The sequence below is a fragment of the Gracilinanus agilis genome, chromosome 4, assembly GCF_016433145.1.
Source record: "Gracilinanus agilis isolate LMUSP501 chromosome 4, AgileGrace, whole genome shotgun sequence".
Taxonomy (NCBI): Eukaryota; Metazoa; Chordata; class Mammalia; order Didelphimorphia; family Didelphidae; genus Gracilinanus; species Gracilinanus agilis.
In genome coordinates, this window is record NC_058133.1 from 465,837,195 (window position 1) to 465,856,237 (window position 19,043).

General features: G+C 39.4%; 1 protein-coding gene and 1 long non-coding RNA gene across 2 annotated transcripts in view; one reads left to right on the forward strand and one right to left on the reverse strand.

Annotated features, from left to right (window-relative positions):
- The window catches only part of BCAS2 (BCAS2 pre-mRNA processing factor), a 248,526-nt gene that overhangs the window by 224,174 nt on the left and 5,309 nt on the right, over positions 1-19,043 (reverse strand). The window lies entirely within an intron of this gene.
- Positions 3,681-5,563, forward strand: LOC123244103. Its single transcript, XR_006506064.1, has 2 exons — positions 3,681-3,739; positions 4,799-5,563. It is a non-coding gene; the product is annotated as an uncharacterized LOC123244103 (long non-coding RNA).

The following is a 19,043-nucleotide window of genomic DNA, read 5'->3' on the forward strand; positions in this document are numbered from 1 at the left end:
GAGGAGAAGGAGGAAGAGGAGGAGGAGGAGGAGGGAGAGGAGGAAGAGGAGGAAGAGGAGGAGGAGGAGGAGAAGACGACATTGACCTTGCAGTTCAGAGAGTTTAAGTGATTTGTCCCCTTGTAAATGTAAGAGGCAAGATTTAAATTCAGGTCTTTCAAGACTATTGCTTTAATCACTACATGACAAGATGGGTGATTTCCCAATAAGAACAGAAATGTGAAGAAGAACTGGACTGGGGACTATTATTATTAGTTTTATTAACTAATGAATTCAGTTTTGAATATGTTGAATTTGAGGTGAAGGTGGGATATTCAATAAGTCAGCAACAATGTATTCCACATCTACAATGCACTGAGCCCTGAACCAGGTTCTGGGGGTACAAAGACAAAATCTCAACAATCTCTGCCTTCATGGAGCTTCTATTCCAACAGGGAGACCACAGATACACAAACAAATAGAAGAAGGACTGACCTCCAGTGCCATTGAAATAGTTCCCAGTGAGGGAAACTCTTTTTACAAATGCAGGTCAACCTCTTCACTACAAATTTATACTCTTATGGATTTGACTGGAATATTGAGAAGTGACTTGCTTAGGACTCACACAACCAATATGTTTTGGAGGCAGGACTTGAAGTCAGGTCTCCTTTGGCTTCAGAGCCAGGTTGCTGTCCACTATGCTTGCTGCCTTTCTCACAAAGTACATAGAAAATATATAGAAGGGGTATGGTGTCAGTAACTGGGCTGAGGTTGAGGGTGGGGCCAGAAAATTGGAAAGGCTCTGACCCTCTCCCAACTTTTATACTGGCTTATTTTTCAAAGGGATGGGAGGTGGTTGCCACAATCAATCCTTTTTTGGAAAGATCTTGAAATCTGTGGTCAGGAACAAAAGCTGGTACATTCCCAGGGTTTTCCATTGCCCTAGATCCACTAATGGTGGTTGTTTTTTTTCTGCCCAAATTCCCTTTATTTTTTAAATTAAGTATCCAATAAGAAAACAAAGTATGTATCTACCAAAAAATATTCTCCTCTATCCCAAAACATTTTTCCCTTTTTAAGGCAAGTATGTCTAAATGAAAAATCCAAGTCCTAAGACTTGCTCCTCATTCACGATTGTTTCAGCTTCAATTTGCTCTTTTGAACTGGGTCAATAAGTCTTTGAAGAGATTTAGAAATTTAGAATTTCAACAGTAGTAGAGCAGTAGACAAGGCAGTGACAAAACTTCTCAACCACATGGTTCCCAGATAGAGTCATATGGCCAACACCATGGATAGAAAAAGAAGCCTTCCTATATGTTGACTTCCCAGAGAGTTGGGGAATCCAGCCTTCTAGGCAGTAAAGGAGTTCTAGGACAGAATTTCTTGGAGAGGAGTCTCACCCGAGAAATGTAAGAGCAAGAGGGGACTGGACTACAATAAAAAAGTTTAAATGTGAACTTTGCCTTTTGATGCTACCATGAGCCTTTGGTAGAGATAATACTATGGTAAAGATCAGATAGGAAAGAGGTTGCCTTTCTAGAGACCCAGAGGGCATTTCCTTCCCAGGATCCTGTGTGTCCAAACCCTTAGCAAGGTGAAACTCAAAACGTACTAGTGGGTTGCCACTCTAGCAATCCTAAGTGTATTTCTCTTTAAAGAAGATGCCAGGCTGCAGGATAGCCCTATATCTGGAGGACTATCTAGATTTCTAGAGGAAGATGGGACCACTGGAGAGAAAGGAGCTTTTTATCTCCTATTTAAGGACTACCATGAGTCCTTTGGATTTTCTGGCTTCTGCTTGTGCAGTAAAATAGAGGCTATCTTGTACATTATTTCAAGAGCATACAAAGGAAACAGAACCCATTTTAACCACATCAGTGGAGATCTAGATATGTTATATTTTAATATTCCCAGAAGAAAACCGAGGCAGAGAGGAGAGCCAGAGAAAATACCTAGAACCAAGATGGCAAGTCTTGTTCAAGGAGCAGCTGGAGGAGGCGAGTGCCACTGGATCAAAGAGTGCATGTTGGGGAATAAGATGTAAGAAGACAGCAAAGAAAGGAAGGTTATGAAGAGTTTGGAATGCTAAACAGAACATTTAGGAATTTGGTAATTCTAGAGGTAATAAGGAGCCCCTGGAGTTTATTGAGTAGGGGATGACATGGTCATTGCACTTTAGGAAAATCTTTTTGGTAGCTAAAAGGAGGATGGACTGGCAGAGGGAAAGCCTTGAAGTAGGCAGACCAACCAACTGGCTTATTATAATAGTCCAAGTATGAGATGATGAGAGCCTGCATCATGGTGGTGGCAGTGTCAGAGGAGAGAAAGGGGTATATTTGAGAAATACTGCAAAGGCAAAATCGACAGACCTTGGCACCATATTAGATATTTGGGGGCAGGAATGAGAGGTAGTAAAGAGTCCAGGATGAAGCCTAGTCTGTAGAATTAAGCCTCCAGGACTAAGAGGATGATGGTGCTTTCTACAGTGATAGAGAAGGTGGTAGAGGCCAGAGTTTAAGGGGAAAGATCAGTTCAGTTCAGTTCAGTGTCAGACATAAAAAGAGATGATAAAGGAGGGAAAGCGATGGCTTACCACTAAAAACTGTTGTCCAGCAAATATTTACTATTGATAACAATCATCAAATTAGTAGGTTGTGCCTAGTTTTGACTATTTTGTTTTCATTCTAGTGATTTAACCGTTGGCCAAAATCTTCAATGTAGAGTTTCTTCACATCAATTACGTGCTCAGTTTGGCAAAATGCTGGAACCATCAAACAGTGGAAAGAGCACTTGATTTGGTGTTAGGGGGAATCTGGGTTTGAATGGCACCCTAAGCAAACCTCTTCTTCTCTCAGCCTCAGTTCCCTCATCTCTAAAAAGGGGGCAATCTGTTCTTTAGCATTTATTTCACAAGGTTGTTGTATGGATCAAATGAGATTGTCCATGTATATAAAGCACTTTGAAGCCTTTAAAGGGCTACATAAAAGTCAAGTATTAGCTTCCAGCAATGTATCTAATAGTCAATGCTGAATAAATATGAATTGAATTCAGTATCTAACAAAGTCTTTTGCCAAGCTGAGCACTCTTTCTTAGAGCTATAACAGAGACAAGATTCTATCCATCTGGGAAATGCTATTTGCCAGAATTTTTTCTTTACATTTAAAATTTTGCTAAGTGAATTTCTGCCAAGATGGAGATATCTATAACAGGAGCCTACTTCGTTTTTAAGACTAGTGAATATGTTGGCTTACACGCATACACACACACACTCATCCCTCAGCACAGAAACCTATTCTCGTTTAGAATCTCATCTTTTGTAACCTTGACCTTATCAGAAATATGAATTTATTATCATAAACAGAAATATGAAATGGTTATAATATAGCAAGTAAAAAATACTCAGAAAAGGCAGGAAAATGGCATTTGAACCTCTCTTAAACAACGAGAAGAAATATATTGCTTTGTATTCAAAAGCCAAACCTAACTTCTGGCCATTCACAGGCACCAGAGCAAAGTTAGAGGGGACCCTCCCACTTCACCTGTTTCTCTGTCCATTGCCTAATGCTTTAAATAGGTCCAGATCTCATCCCTCTTCTTTTAGCAGGGGAGAGTCAGGTTTCAGGAGGCAAGACAAAATAATAAAGTGGATGTCAGGATATTTAAAGGGTTCGTTCTGTCCTCCCCACATTTGCTGTGCCTTTCTCTAGTGCTACCCAGGAATCAGGGTCCCCAGCAACAATGCCACTGTTCAAAATTCCAGGTAGGTGAGCCAAGGCACTCCAAGGAATCTGCTTTGTGTAAGGTTTAAAAGCTTCCATTTCTTATTCGTGATAGCTCTGATAACCTTCTACTTTGGTGCTCAACAATCGCTTTGATAATGTAGATTGCGAGGGCAAACCAGTCTTTGAAAGAGGAAAAAGAAAATCCCTAGCATGTGCCCCAAGTGTGAACAAAGAGTGTTGGAGAATCCCAGGAAGAGAGCTGGATCAGGTACCAGCTGTCCTACACAGGTTTGGGTGGTGCCTGAGTTTGGAAAATAATATGTGATAGAGAGTAAAGAGTGCTGGATTTGGTGGCCATTTAATTCCTGCGTGACCTCAAATAAGTCACTTAATTTCTCTGGGTTTGTATTAGATTATAGATGACCTCTAAGATCCCTTTTTGCTCTAAACCTATAATCTGATGATCTGTAAGATAAGGGGGGTAGGACAAGGACCTCCACAGGTCTTCTCCACCTATGATCCTGTGCCCTTAAGGCTACAAGTGGGTAAAAGTTGAAAGGATGGTGGGAAAATTAGCCTCAAGTTTTCATCATGGTGGTGAAGATGGAGGCGTTAAGAAGAATTAGTTTAAAGAGTGAAGGAAACAAATTACAAGCAGCTCGATGATCGCCACGCTAAGGGGAGTCTCCAGTCATTCAATGTTTCTGTTTCATGAGTTGACACGGCCAATAAATTCATCACAGGCTGGGTGAGGAACCTCTCACCAAGAAGGCTAGAGTAGCCTGTTCTTGGAATGTACTTGAAGCCTCTCTAGCTGAGCAGCACCTGCCAGAGCTGACACTCCTCAGGCGTAACCTTGGAGAACGCCGGGTCTCTTCTGTGCCACCCTGGAGCATCCAAGTAAGGCTCCATGAAGAAGGACTGGTCCAGCGATAGTCACTCGGCAACAAGCCGAGGAAGGAAATAGCCAGCGTGAATTTCACTATTGTCCCCAGGACCAAAATATCCAGGTTCTTTCTGTTCCAAAGAAATGAATGATCCCTCTAATTGTGACCTCTCTAACTTCCTCCTATCTCTGTTTTGTTTATTTCTGACAGCTAAAGAAAAACGTGAGTACTGTGGATTTTCACCCCCTCTATTTCTTGCTGATGTCCCAACTGGACCAATGAGCCCCGTGTGATCCCTCGATTCAGGAGCATGGGTATTTTTCAGCAGTGTTACACTGATGCTAATTAAAATACTAGTCACTGGCAGATTTTATTATGGAAAATAATCATCATAGATTATAGCAAAAATATGACAGAGCCATAAAGACACTTAGATGGCTAATTCTCTGATCTTTTTTCAAGTGACTTAAAATGTAAAAATTTAAGTGAATCTCTTGGAGGATGGATTTGCTCTTGTGAAGTGAAACCATCTTCACCCAAAATCAGAGATATAAAACAGGGGTGAATTGGGCCCTATCTTAACTATCCCTTAATATTAGCCGTAAATTGATTTTATTTGATCTACTTTATAGTGGATCATCTCACCCAGGTGGTACAATACATATGATGAAAGTGAAGAAAGATTCCTTGTCTACTCTTTTCTTAAATTAATTAGGCCTCTTTTAGCTTATGCTGTACGGGGAGCTATCTGAGAATTTCAGTCAGAAGGGATCCCAGTGACAAATCTAGCTCAACCTATACCACAAAAAAAAAAAAAAAAAAAAAAACAATTCCCCTTAAAATCCTCATCTGTAAAATGGGATTAATTATGTTGTGAGTTCCTAAATGAAATAATATTTGTAAAGCACTCAGCAATGTTAGTGTGACAATAGTACTAGCTATTGTTACTACTATTGTTATTTTTCATGATAAAGGATCATCCATTCTAACGAGTTTCTAAAGAAGGGAAATACACTACCTCCCAAGGCAGGCCATCTAGCCTCTGAATGGATTTAATTCAAGATTTTCCCCCAAAATCTGCTTCTGTGCCATTTTGACCCATTGCTGCAGGTACTGCCCTCTAGTGACCAAAAGGACAAGTTTAATCCCACTTCCATATAAGGGCCCTTCAAAGACTTTAGAACAATTATTTTGTGCTCTCTGAATTTTCTCTTTCCCGGTACCTGCAACAAATCCTCATCTGAGATGGGTTCAAGATCCTTTGCCATTCTGGTTGGCATTCTCTATAATACTCTCTGGCTTGTCAAGGTCCTTTTAAATCTGTGGCACTGAGCATAAATACTCCTAGGGCGGTCTTAACAGGACGAAGTACAGAGAAGGTCCCTTGCCTTCTTGTTCCTGGAAGCTCTGCCCCTCTTTACACATTCCAAGATCACAGGAGCTTTTTTGGCCAACACATCACACTGATGACTCAGTGAGTTTGCAGTGTATTCACTCCCCATTCCCCTTTCCCAAATCTTTTTCAGACAAACTTGTATAATTTTGTACTCTATTTGTGGAGTTGGATTTTTTTTTTAACTTAAATGAAAGATCTTATTTTTTTTCTTTTCAATTTCATCTTGTCACAGTTAACCCAATACCATTTTGGAGCCTGATCAGACTGTCATCCAGTGTGTTGGCTCTATCTTCTAGTTTGGAGTGATTTGTAAATCTCTTGTGTATGCCATGAATGCATTTACACAAGTTATTGATAAAAAAAATCAATATTCCACAAAGCCACAGACAGATTCCTGGAGCACTTTACTAGAGACTTCCTTCCAAATTGATTTTGAACCATTAGTGACTACTCCCAAATTAGGAATTTCCCTAAAGGTTGTAGCCCTGCAATTTTAGGTCCCTCAGGCTATATGGAAAAGCACTGGTCTAGGTTCTGATCCTGGCTCTGCCACATTCACTTGACCTCTCTGAACTTCCATTTTCAACATTTATGAAGGGAGGGGACTGGGCTAAATGATGACCAAGGTCCTCTCTGGGTCTAAAATTACAGATTCGAACTCTGCCATATTGCATGTTAATTTCACTTATGTACTAAAAACTATTGCTGAAAAATAGCCATTTCATCCTGAATTTATAGAGATCTTTGGTGTTGGGTGCTGAACCAAGCATGATCCCCCTTTTCCAAGGATCCTGTAGCCCGTGTGCTCTCCTAGAATAATTCTTAGAAGAAATGTAAAGCTATCGAATACAGAACCAAGTTATGATCATATCTATGGTACACCAGAATAATCTGTTGAGTTGGTGAAAAAATAATTTTTGGTCTTCTAGTAATTACCAGTAGGTTAGTTGATAATTCCACAGACTAGAATATCATCCCATAGATGATAGACAAGTAAAATACTCTTTGAGCTTGAAACATTTTTATAAGTATAACTGCCAGGGAATAGCTGACTATGCGAGAAGGATCAACAACTGTCCAAAGTGTGACTTGGTGGCTAACACATATTCAAGGTCTATTACTGCCTTGTCAGGAAATTCTGTCAGGCACTGCTGAAGCATGAGGTGCCAACTGCATCCTAATTGCCTTTTTCCCCAATTTGTTCCATGTTACATCCATGGCATCTATTCATTTCCTGCTCAGCTCTTCCCCTCAAGTTGCATGTGCTTGCAGTGCAAAGGTAGGACTTGCATTATCTTGGGGAAACCTATTGGGCATTCTCTTTTCTCATTAAATATCCCTTTAGATCAGGGGTCGGGAATGTATGGCTCTTTCTGCAGGAGCCGTAAAGTCAATTTTTTTTCAGGTGCTGTTACAGGAGCGCCCACTGTGAGCACTGTACAGCTCTCATGAAATTGCATTTTAAAAAATATGGCGTTTATGGCTCTCACAGCCAAAAAGGTTGCCGACCCCTGCTTTAGATCATCAAACATCTTTTGTGTTCTCTGAAAGCTGAACAAAACTGCAAGCTGTCTTCTCCTTGCTTGGGATTTCTGCATGCTATACCTAGATACATGGAAACTTAGTGCCTCCCTCACCCAAATGCTAAGCTTTGTAAAGAGGGAAAAAAAAAAAAAAAAAGAGGTGGCATGGTATAATGGAAAGAGTTAACACACTGGGCTTTCTCTACAAGAAAAAAAATCATAGATTCGAACCAAAAAAGAAATGATACTATAGGAATGCAATCAGAATAGGCTGCTCTCTTAACTTGGCCGTGTGAACAGGGCAGGTTAAAACTGGATATAAATATGAGTGAAGCCAAATTTAGTTGCTCTCATGCCATATCCGTTCTTCTTTTGATATCTTTCATGGAAGTTGCCTATCACTACCCAGAACACATTATTTCCTCCACTCATTTGAATATGACTTGATTCTACCTACTGAATGTTATAGCAAAAGCTAAAGAACAAAGAAATCTGCTGAAATCAGAAGTAAAAGTGGAAGCGCACATAATAAAAATGCTTTTACATAATATTCCTAGGCTCTGTTGCTATAACCTCCTAAAGTCATTGCTAGGGTGTTATGCCTCTTTGCCATTTTCCCACTCATCCTGAAGGTAATTTCTCCATAATCTTGTCATTGTAACAACTAACTCATCCTCATTGCTATCCACCCTGTCTGAAGCAGTAATTTATTGAAGGTGTCCTGAAGAAGATGTTAGCAATTACATCCTCCAGATGACTAGTTCTTTGGCCATTGATGAACTGCCAATGGGATGAACAAAACTTGAAGGAGACAGTTGGAGGAGAAATAGACCTGGATTTGGAATTAAAGAACTGGTGTTCCAATCCCAGCTAAGTCTTTTACCTGTCTGACCTTGGATTAGGTGGTCATGATGGATCTCTAATCAGCTCCAAACGTATGATCCTACAAAAGAATCCAATGGTCCATTTAAAGCAGTATAGGTAAAGAGACCTTTAGAGAGCAGTGAGGACAGATGGTCTGTAGCATCATCTTGGGGGACCTTTCACACTTGGCTTTATCCTTTGCAAGTTCATCTCCCTATTTTAAGAGTGATAAAACGAGGACTTTCTTAAGAGAATTGACTTGTCAAGGGTTACATATGAAGGAAACTAGCATAAAATCCCAACTTCATGCTTCAATATGGTCTGCGCTATAATGAGTATTTGTTAATCAAGAAGAAGTCTTTTGTGAGGCAGATTTTTTGGGGGAAATACAGGTGAGATTTTATTAGTGTTAGGAAATATTTTTACCATAATTATCTTTTTGCTTCCTTTTCCTTTCCCTTTCTTACCATTTTAAAAGTTATAATAAATAGGGTTTTCTATAACTAATCTGAGCAAGATTTTTCTTCAACTGCTTAGAACAACCATCTTTTCTCAACTGTCAACCCAGGATCACATCAACTTAAGAGCCTGTCCATATCACTAACAACTATTGGTAAATACAAATACCAGTAATTCGTAAGGGCCAATATACCTCATTACAGTGCCCAACATAGGGTTCTGGATTCTTGAGTTTCAGCTGGTGATTTTGAACTCAGCCCATCTCTGGTGTGCTGAGATCTGAGGAATGAGGAATGTTAGGAGTGCCCCATCTGGAGCCAGAAGGAGAAAGGACCAAATTTCATTGCCAAGAAGGGCTTTTTTTCAGTGACTTATAAACCTTTCTCAGTGGAGGGACCACTTTAGAACTAAGAATCCCAAGAAACTAAGCATACACTGGCCTGAAGTTGGAGAGTATAAGCCCTAGCTCCATTATTCACTGACTATGGCAGCTTAGGCAAGACTATTCATCTCTCTGGTCCTCCACTAGCTTTATCCCCCCAAAAAAAGATTGGATAAGAGGAGTTCTTAGATCCCTTACAGGTTTAAAAGCCTATGAACTGGGTTATACAGGAAGTTACTTTAGCTTTTAAAATATTTGTGGATGTTGCCCCAGGCAGAAAACTGTGGAGGCTTTGTAACAATTCCACTGCCTGGCACCATGACTAGACCTGGAATTAAAATGGGGTGTGTCTAGGAATGTGTCCCAGAAGCCAACAGGGGTGAGGGGAGGAAGACTATACTACTACTCCAGTTTGGAAGGTTATGTGGGGATATTGCTGTCCAACTTGTGGGAGAGGCATCCCTCTCCCGTCTGCACCAGCCTCCAACCCACCTCCTCCGATATCACCTCCCAGTTCATCCTCTAAGTTTCTAGGGCTGTCTTTCCTGTCTCCCAGGGTACCTTCTTACTAGGGTAAGGCAGAATGTAACCAATTCACTTCTCATCCCCCAGGTTCTTCCTGGCCCAGGGATCATAAAGAAATGGGATCCCTACTCGCTATTCTCACTGCCTTAATATCCTCCCCTGCCAGAGTAAACTCAGCCTTAGCTCTCCCCATCACTATCCTCCTCTGCCTTTCCTTTCCATAGAACCCTCTAGAACCTTCCTCTACTGTAGTATAGCAGGGGGAAAATGCAAGATTTAGGGTTTGAGGAAGTATTCTTGAATTCTGTCTCAAAATAATTTCATTTCTCTTGGCCTCAGTTTCCCCATTTTAAAAATCATGTAAAACCAGATGACCTTTAGAGACCCTTCCAATTCTAAATGTAAAAATGCATGATTCTAGATCATCTCCTCTCACATTGGTTTTCATTTTATGGTGTTCCTGAAATAGCTTTCTTCAGAAGATATAACATCTCTTCACACCCTGTTGAAGACCAGCTATCCATTCTTGTACCCACTGACCCAGAGGGATAGGAAAAGCATACTCCTTACTCCCCACTGCTACATTAAATCCCTCCCTCTGCCATTATTACTCAGGAACAACTTCTCTTCCTATAAAGTTCACTCCTTCTTGTTCTGATCTTTGTTACTATCATCTGGGGATTCAGATTATTCTCCCCCCTCTGAAACACTGCCTTTTAAACTTTGACTCCACTCTAACCTCTTTCCCTTTAAAATACTTTGACCTCCCAAATCCTTGACTTTTGCAAATCTCACGACCCTATAGGTCCACTCTATCTCAAACAGGTGCTTCCTTGGACACCAACCCATTCCTCAACCCAACTACAATGAATTTGCTCCAGATGTGAGAATTCCTAGCTTCAATCCTGACCATGACATCCATAGGTAGATACTCAATAAATGATGGAAATTGCTGAAAGAATATAACACTAATGCACATAAACTTCTTTTAAAGCAATGGATGATGCAACAAGAAGCTTTGCAGAAAAAGTTTTTGCTTCTGAAGTCAAAGATGAGGGAGGACGACATGAGCTTTCACCATTTGATGTGGATGAGATCTGCCCAATTTCTCTAAGGGAGATGCAAGAACATATATTCCAGCTGGAGAACTTATCCGTCTCCATTGAAGGGAAGAGGTAAAATGTGTTCTTTACTTAGTAGATGCTTAATAAATATTTTATTGATGGATAGATGGATGTATTTGTTGCCTATAATATCAAAGAACAGATAATTTAATTGTATTCAGTTGTCTAGAAGATAGGGATTTTTTTCAAGCTAAGTTTCTAGTCTCAATACATAGATATCTTTGAACAAAACAAGCACTTAATGATTTGTCTTTTATATGAATCATTTAGCGTTAAACACATGCATAATAATATAGGTAGCTATTTTCCTAGCTAGATTTCAAGCATTTTGAGGGCAGAGACAATACTGTCAATGTCATTTTGTTATGATTAAAAATGATAAAGACTGATATAATAAGAGAAATTAGTAGTTTAATTAAAGCCATGCTAATAGGGATAAAATCGTTAGACCACGCGCCTGTAAGAATTCACATTGCCTCAGCCATTTTTACCTTTCGAATCTTCCCCCGCCTGGTAGCTAAGAGGGCCACTTCCTCCTCACCCAGGAGACTTATCCCCTCTCTTACATCATCATACTTCCTGTTTGCCATGAGGAATCATGGGAAATGTAGTTTCAAAGTCCCCAGTGTCCATAGGAAATATATAACATACTTTTAAATGACATCTTCTCAATTCCAAATATATAATTTCCTGAATTTAAAACAATTTTCTTCTTCTGCAGAGCATAAAAGGAAAAAGAGGCAGAAAGACATTCTAGAAGGCTGTAATATATTGCCCAAAATGGTCAATAAACAATTATTAAGTGCTTGCTATGTACCAGATACTGTAATGACTGTGCTAGGTTAGTAGCAGTGGGAATAGAGAGCAAGGAATGAATAAGAGAGATGTGTTGGCAATATAACTAACAAGACTTGGCAACTGATTGAAAGTGAGAAATGAGAAAAAGAGGGTAGGATAATGCCAAGACTCTAAACGAAGAAGACAGGGTAAATGATAATCCCCCAAACAAACATAGTGAAGACAGCTGAAAGAGCAGGTTTAGGAGAAAAGAAATTGTATGGGCTGAGGATAGAACCCAGTGTGGCATCTGTACTCCTTCTTCTTTCTCTCTGGAGACTTATTCACTTTCAATATAGCCTCATGATGACAAGTCTGGGTTTTTTGCCCCAGAGCAGGAGTAAGGGAGTGTAGCCATAGCCATGACCATACTGCCATCACTCAAATTCTCTCAGGGTCATCTCTCTAGGGCTCACTGTGGTAGAGAGAGGGAAGTACATTTCCATTACTTGTCACTAAAGTTCCTGAACCCCCATTGTTTTGCTTCCATTTGCACAAAATAGATCATTGCCTCTTAAATATGAAACATTTATTAAATGAAAACTCAAATTGACTCATAGTCCCCCCCCCAAAACCTGGGTCATATCCTTCCACCATTGCATGTAGTATCTTTGTGGAAAAGTAGGTGCAGAAAAAAACTTGCCAGGAATGCCCCTTGAGTAGGATAACCCATATGCCTGGGGTGATTCTTAACTCTGTACTGCCAGCTTGGAAGTTCTTGATCCCTTTAAGAACAGTTTCTATCACCTGCTATCTGGTGGGCAAAATGACTTCTCTTCAATCTGTTCACCTTCTGGTCCTCACAACTCTCCTTGGGAGCAAAGCTCTGCTATGCTCAGCATCCAGCTCTTTTATCACATAGATATCCCTGGCAGGCTCCTGAGAAAGTGTTGCACTCTTTTAATTAAAAATATGTTAACATAGCTCCCAGCAAAAGAATTGCAAAACTTGTTTTTTCCTTTCTCCCCCTTTCATACAATAAAGGTAACATAGGTATCCTTGAGAGGTTTTCCTATTTCAGGCTATAACTGATGCTAGAGAGGGAAAAGCCCATATGCATAGCAATAGAATTCAATTATCCTGATTCCAACCAGATTTCTTTAATGACTCAGGTTTTCTGAAATCAATCAGCTCTCAGCAAAGCAATGCCTCTTATCTAATCCACATAGCTCCCAACAAAGCAACTGAAAAGTCCGCTTATTAGCTGCTGTCTTCTGTAAACAGCTTCTCTCATCTCCTGTGTCATCTCTCTCTGGCTTCTTTTGACTCATCCTGCATTCAGCTTTTTCTCATCTTCAGTCTTCATCTAATCATCTCTCATAGTCTCCAATGCTTCCAATCAGGACCTCCTCATGAGCAGTGACTACATCTAACTTATAATGTGAAAATAAAAATTAATTTATTTCTTTCAGGCATGACCCCAATAGTCCTTATGTAATCATTCTGTATATTCCTAAATAGTTATTTGAATTATAGTGTATTAACTATAACCTTTAAAACTTTGAAAGCAATCATATATAAATAAGCTAATAGCTCACAGTTCACTGCAACTAATTTAATTTATTATTATATTATTTATTAATCAGTAAATAATTTAACTAAGTCAATGCTCTGCCCTCAGACAATCTTCTCAGTGCACGTATCTGAGGAGCTATCTTCTCTCAGACCCTGTAAATACTCTATGACTTTCCTAAACGACTTTTATCTGAGATGCTATGTTTCTTCTCAAACTGATTTTATCCATATTACTTACACAGATGTCCAATTCCTCCCCCTTTTAGCAAGCAAAACATCTACCTAACGAAAGACCAGTATTGTACATCCTATGCTACCACCACCTCCATCCTTCCTAGTTAACTTTTACCGCCTTTGGAAAATTATAATTAGTTTACATATCAAATATTTTAGATGATCAATATACTCTACATTAGATTAAAGCAAACTAAGATTTTCTCATTAAAGAAATTATAAAATAAAAAAATCCTCATTCATGGCGATCTATATGTATATATGTAATTGTGTCAGCAAAAGTAAATATTATTCACAATAATGAATATGTATCAGTAAATATTATATAACCAATCAAATGTAAAACTCATGTTATAATTCTCTATATGCAACTACATCTATAACATATTATCAAAATATATAAGCAATATAGGGTACAGCATACATAATAGCATATATATCCCTATTTAATAAATAGTTAAAACATGTATTTCAACACAGTAATGAATGGTATAAAACACAAAACAAAATGGAGTTATACATGGTAACTTATAGGTTATCACAGAATTATTTGGGGTCTGAGTGATGATCTCTCCTCTTTTACCTCATGCATGAAAGGCTCATCACTTATTTAATAGTTCTAACGTGCTTAGCCCAAGTTTCTACAGATTGTTGGTTATCAGTGTCAGAGGTAGCTCTGAACTCTTCAATAGCTTAGACTGGTATCATGGTCCCCTTTGAGTACAACCTACAACTGGGGGTATTCGTGTAAAATAGAGTTGCTTCTAGACTCAATTATTCTTCATCAGCTGAAATGTATTCTCTTGTGACCAAGATAGATTTGATTGAGGTTGTTGATCCACTGGACATGGGGGCTAACAATACATAATCTCATCTTCATCAGTGCTATAATTTTCTGAGGTATCTAACTCTGTCAGTCTTTCTTCAATATCCAAGTGAGCCCCTTTCTTCCAAAGCTAGTTAGTTGGCTGTCCATCATCATCACCTAATTGCTCCTCAGGAAATTCAATGAACTTCTCAATAGGTAGGAGGCAGCTTCTTGGCTCAGTAGATAGTGTATTGGATTTAAATACAGCCTCAGACACTTACTAGCTGTGTGACCCTGGGAAAGTCACTTAATCTCTATTATTTTTAATCTACTGGAGAAGAAAATGGCAAACCACTCCAGTTGTTTGTCAAGAAAAACTCTAGGGTGATGACAAGTCAGACATGATGAATGATGTCGTCTTTAAAGGGTCTTTAAAGGGTCATGACCATTTTCTGGAACTATTATGTAGATTAGAAAAGTGATTCTCAAAGTGTAGTCTGAGGATTGAGGGGGTAAAACTATTTTCCCAATAATACTAAAATGTTTTATTTTCTGATTTGGCAATATGGATATATATAACTCACATAAACAAAAGTTCTTGGGGATCCTCAATAATTTTTAAGAGTATAATAGAGTCCTGAGAACCACTGGAGAATATAGTTTTTGATCGGTTTGTTAATTTGTGTGTCCCACAAGGGTCCTTCTTAGGAGTCTGTCACCTACAACAAAATGTTGACACCAAACCTGGGCATTGTGCAATCCTTTATGAGAGTTTTTCTGAGCTGATGACATGGCCAGATGATAAATCTTTTTCAGCTTCTCTCTTAATTGAGATACATACTGGTTAAAGAGCCCCACTATCTTTTTATCATCTTCAACTCTAAAGCACAGGGCATGATTCATTAACAATTACAAATATAGCTAGAATTTATACTTGATTGAGTTTTAAAGAATCTATTAAATATAAACATATTTAGTGTTACTAGTAATTTAAAAGCTCTTTACATATATTATCTTATTTCATCCTCACTACAACACTGGAAAGTAGGTAATATTATTTATCCCCATTTTGCAGATGAAGAAACTCTGGCTGATAGAGGTAAGGAAATCGTCCAGGGTCACACAGTTGGTAGGTGATTGAGCCAATATTCAGATTCAATCTTTCCTGGCTCCAAGTCCAGGACTCGATCCACTATGCCACTACCTTCCTAGAAATAGATGGTAAACTTTATGGCATAATTTCAAATAGTGTTATACGCACGCACTAGGCATAATACCAGCTGACTCCATTGTGATTTCTGCTTGAGTTTTTAAAAAATCTAACATATTTAGTCATGTGAAATTGAAAAATTCAGGTGAAGAATCTCCCTGATGATGCTAAGGAATGTTTCTAAATTTCTTGGTTTTTACATGTTGACTTTGAGGAGTCGGTGGAATATCTAAAAACATTTAAATCTTGATTTCAAGAGAAAAGTCAAATCTGAGAGTGATTTGAGAGTTATCTGCCTCAAAATGGAGGCTCTCATCTCTAATGACTTTTCAGACATCTTCAACTGGATGACTAGCAGACATTTTAAACACAACATATCCAAAATTGAACTCATAGCATTTTCCCCCTTTCATAACCTTCCTCATGTCAAAACTGCCTAATTACTGTCAAGAACACAATCATCCTCCCAATCCCCCAGGCTCACAACCTGGGTGTCATTCTCAATTCCTCACTGTCTCTCATCCACCATTTCTAATCTGTTGCCAAAGTCTGTTGAAAATCTGTTATAGAGGATTTCACCTTTTCAACATCTCTCAAATATGTTCCCCTCTGCTACCAGCCCGGTGCAGGCATTCATCTTCATGCCTGAAACAGTTGTAGTAACCTGTTGACAAGTCCGCCATCTTTCTTCCCATTCCAGTCCATCATCCATTCAATCGCCAAAATGATTTTCCTAAAGCTCAGATCTGCCTGCCTCTCCCCCCCTCAGTAAATTCCCATAACATTGACTACCATGTTCCCCAATTCCTAAAGGTCCAGAATGTTACATCTTATTTCTCTTCCAAAGTTCTCTGGTGGATGGGAGTAGGTGAGCTTTCTGTAAATGGTTCCAGTCCCAACTGATGATCCCCTGCATCCCAGTTCTATTTAGCCACTAACAGTTGGATTTGTTTTTTCCAAGAAAATATTTACTCAAGGATATAGACACAGATAGACAAATGTTCCCCCAATATGGGGGAGACCTAATCTTCTCTCTCACTTTGCACCCCCTTAGTCTCTCAGGAGAGTAAGGGGATTCGGTTCGTAATTTAAGCTTGACATAGTTTAGGCTTCTTATTTGTCCTTCATGTAGCCAGTTTGCACATCACTTATATATTGTCTCTGTTATTAAATTGTGAGCTCCTCAAGGACAGGTATTATCTTTTGCCTATTCCCAGCAATTAGCGCTGTGCTAGGCATATGGTTGGTGTTTGACGAATTCCTACAGACTGACTAACTGGTTGAAGTCCATAGGATTAAATGAGATCATAAAGGGAGAGAGACAAAAAGAGGGTCGAGAATAGAGCCTAAGGGGTTGGGAAGAAGATGAAAAGCCAGTTAAAAAGATAGGGAAGGAGTAGTTAGAGAGCTAGTGACTGGCAAACCAACTTCACTCCCACATTTTAAGTTTTATGAATTTTGGCTCAAAATGATTAGTTGAAGGGAAACCCAAACTTCTCACAGTAGAGCCCTTGGTGAAAAGAAAGAGAGCTGAAAGTCTTTTCTCTTCCAACAACAGGAAGAAGCGTTTTGGGAGCCGGAAGACAGTTCATTTTTCTGTTCCACAAAGTGAAACATCGTCAACCAAACTGTCCCACATTGAAGAGTATATTTCCTCCTCTCCTGTCTACCAAACTGTGCCAGACTTCCAAAGAGTACAGATCACAGGAGACTATGCCTCTGGGGTGAGCAGGGTTTTCCTCGTGGGTTCCTTCTCTCTTTTCTCCAGTATTCTCTCTCCCTCCTATCCCTACTTCCTTTCTGTCCTGATGCTCTGCTTCTGGGTCATGATATTATGGTATATTTTAGAGCTGAGCAATGTCTTTTACTTTTCAAAACACTCTACATCCCTTCATTCATTTGCTTGGAGGAGCAGATCTATAGAATGGACTGACAGAAGGCTTTGGGGGGATATTAATAAAATAAAAATATTCTCATGGAAGCAGCAGGTAACCCGACCCCAAAAGGGGCCATGTTGCAGAAATATGGGTGATAAGAGTGGACAGCATAGCAGTATGGGACCAGAGACAGACTGCAGCAGCTGACCACAAGTTGAGTTGTTTGGCTGACTCCCCACCAATGAGAGCCACGTGGTTTCTTGGGTCTTCTCCAAAATCAAAATCAAACAAGATATGATTTGCAAAGCATTTGGCACAGTGCCTGGCACATGGAAAGCATTTAATAAATGCTTATTCTTTTCCCTTTCCTCTCTCTTTTCCTGTGACAAAGTAGAATCCTAAAGTCTTTCTTTCATGGGACCTTATGGCCCAAGGTACCACCAAGTTCCCTCCCAGAGCTCTCTCTCCCTGTCCATTGAACTTGCTTGGTCTGAGTATGTTTTGTAGCCCTGTTACCCTTCTGAATATAGGCTTACTTTATAGAACTATCCAAAGAAAACAGAAAAAGTGAACAAGACAAGGGCAGAAAGAATAATAGGAACAGAGAGAGAATAGGAGAGTCCTCCCTCATTTCACTGGAGATGCTTAAAGTATTTTGCTGCTCGGAATAGACTCTAATATGATATGAGGGTTGGTGAATTCTTGGCTTAAGGACACTGACCTACTTCTGCTGCCCAGAACAGATGCCCAAATAATAAATCTCTACTATTTGGACTTAGAGGATCATCATCAGCAAACTGGCGAAACTCAAGTTCAGCAGCCAGTGTCCTCTCTAAATATAGTTGTCATGATCAGTCCCAGAGCCTCTTCTCAAGTAACTGTTGATTACTGGGCTCAGGGGAGCAGACTCAAAAGGCACTCAGGAGTTCTAGGTTTGAAATGCACCCCATTGTATAGGAGTCTTTTATAGCTCTTCATTGCTTATTCCTAGTGGGAGGAAAGATGGAGGGAAAAGATGCTCTTGGTTTGTTTATATGGAATCATTGACTAGAATTAAATAGTTAAGAGTAGATTGGTTTTACAGAAACAAAAATGGAAAGTTCATCACAGGATCTCCAACATTCAGTTAAGTGAAAAATTAAATGAAAGGCATTTTGTGTGCCCTTTCCAGGCCTCAGTTAGTTTATCTGTAAATCTAGGAGATTAGATTGGAGAACCACCAAAGCTATGATGTACAACCCTATAAAGTCAGACACAGGTGTCTCCAATAAGGAAGAATAGGATTAACTAGAGAAGAAGGCAAGATGGAAAATGAATGAGGAGAAATGAAGCAGCTTGGGAAAACCAGAGGCCTGATGAACCTGATCTGGGCTGGAGAATCACCATAGTTTGATTTTAAAAAAAGGAGCAAATGCACACAGAAAATAGGAATATAGAATTAAACTACTTGAAGGAGGAACTATCTCACTCCAGTGCCTAGCATCGTATCTGACATATATTAAATACATCATAAATACTTATTGGTAGGTTGGGCTTCTGTTCTGTTTGAACTGAGGCAGGATATTAGAAAATTAAGACAGAGAGATCTGTTTTAATTCTGTACTCAGTAAAGGAGAAATGGGGCAGGGAGAGAGAGAAGAAGAAGGAGGAGGAGGAAGAGAGAGAGAGAGAGAGAGAGAGAGAGAGAGAGAGAGAGAGAGA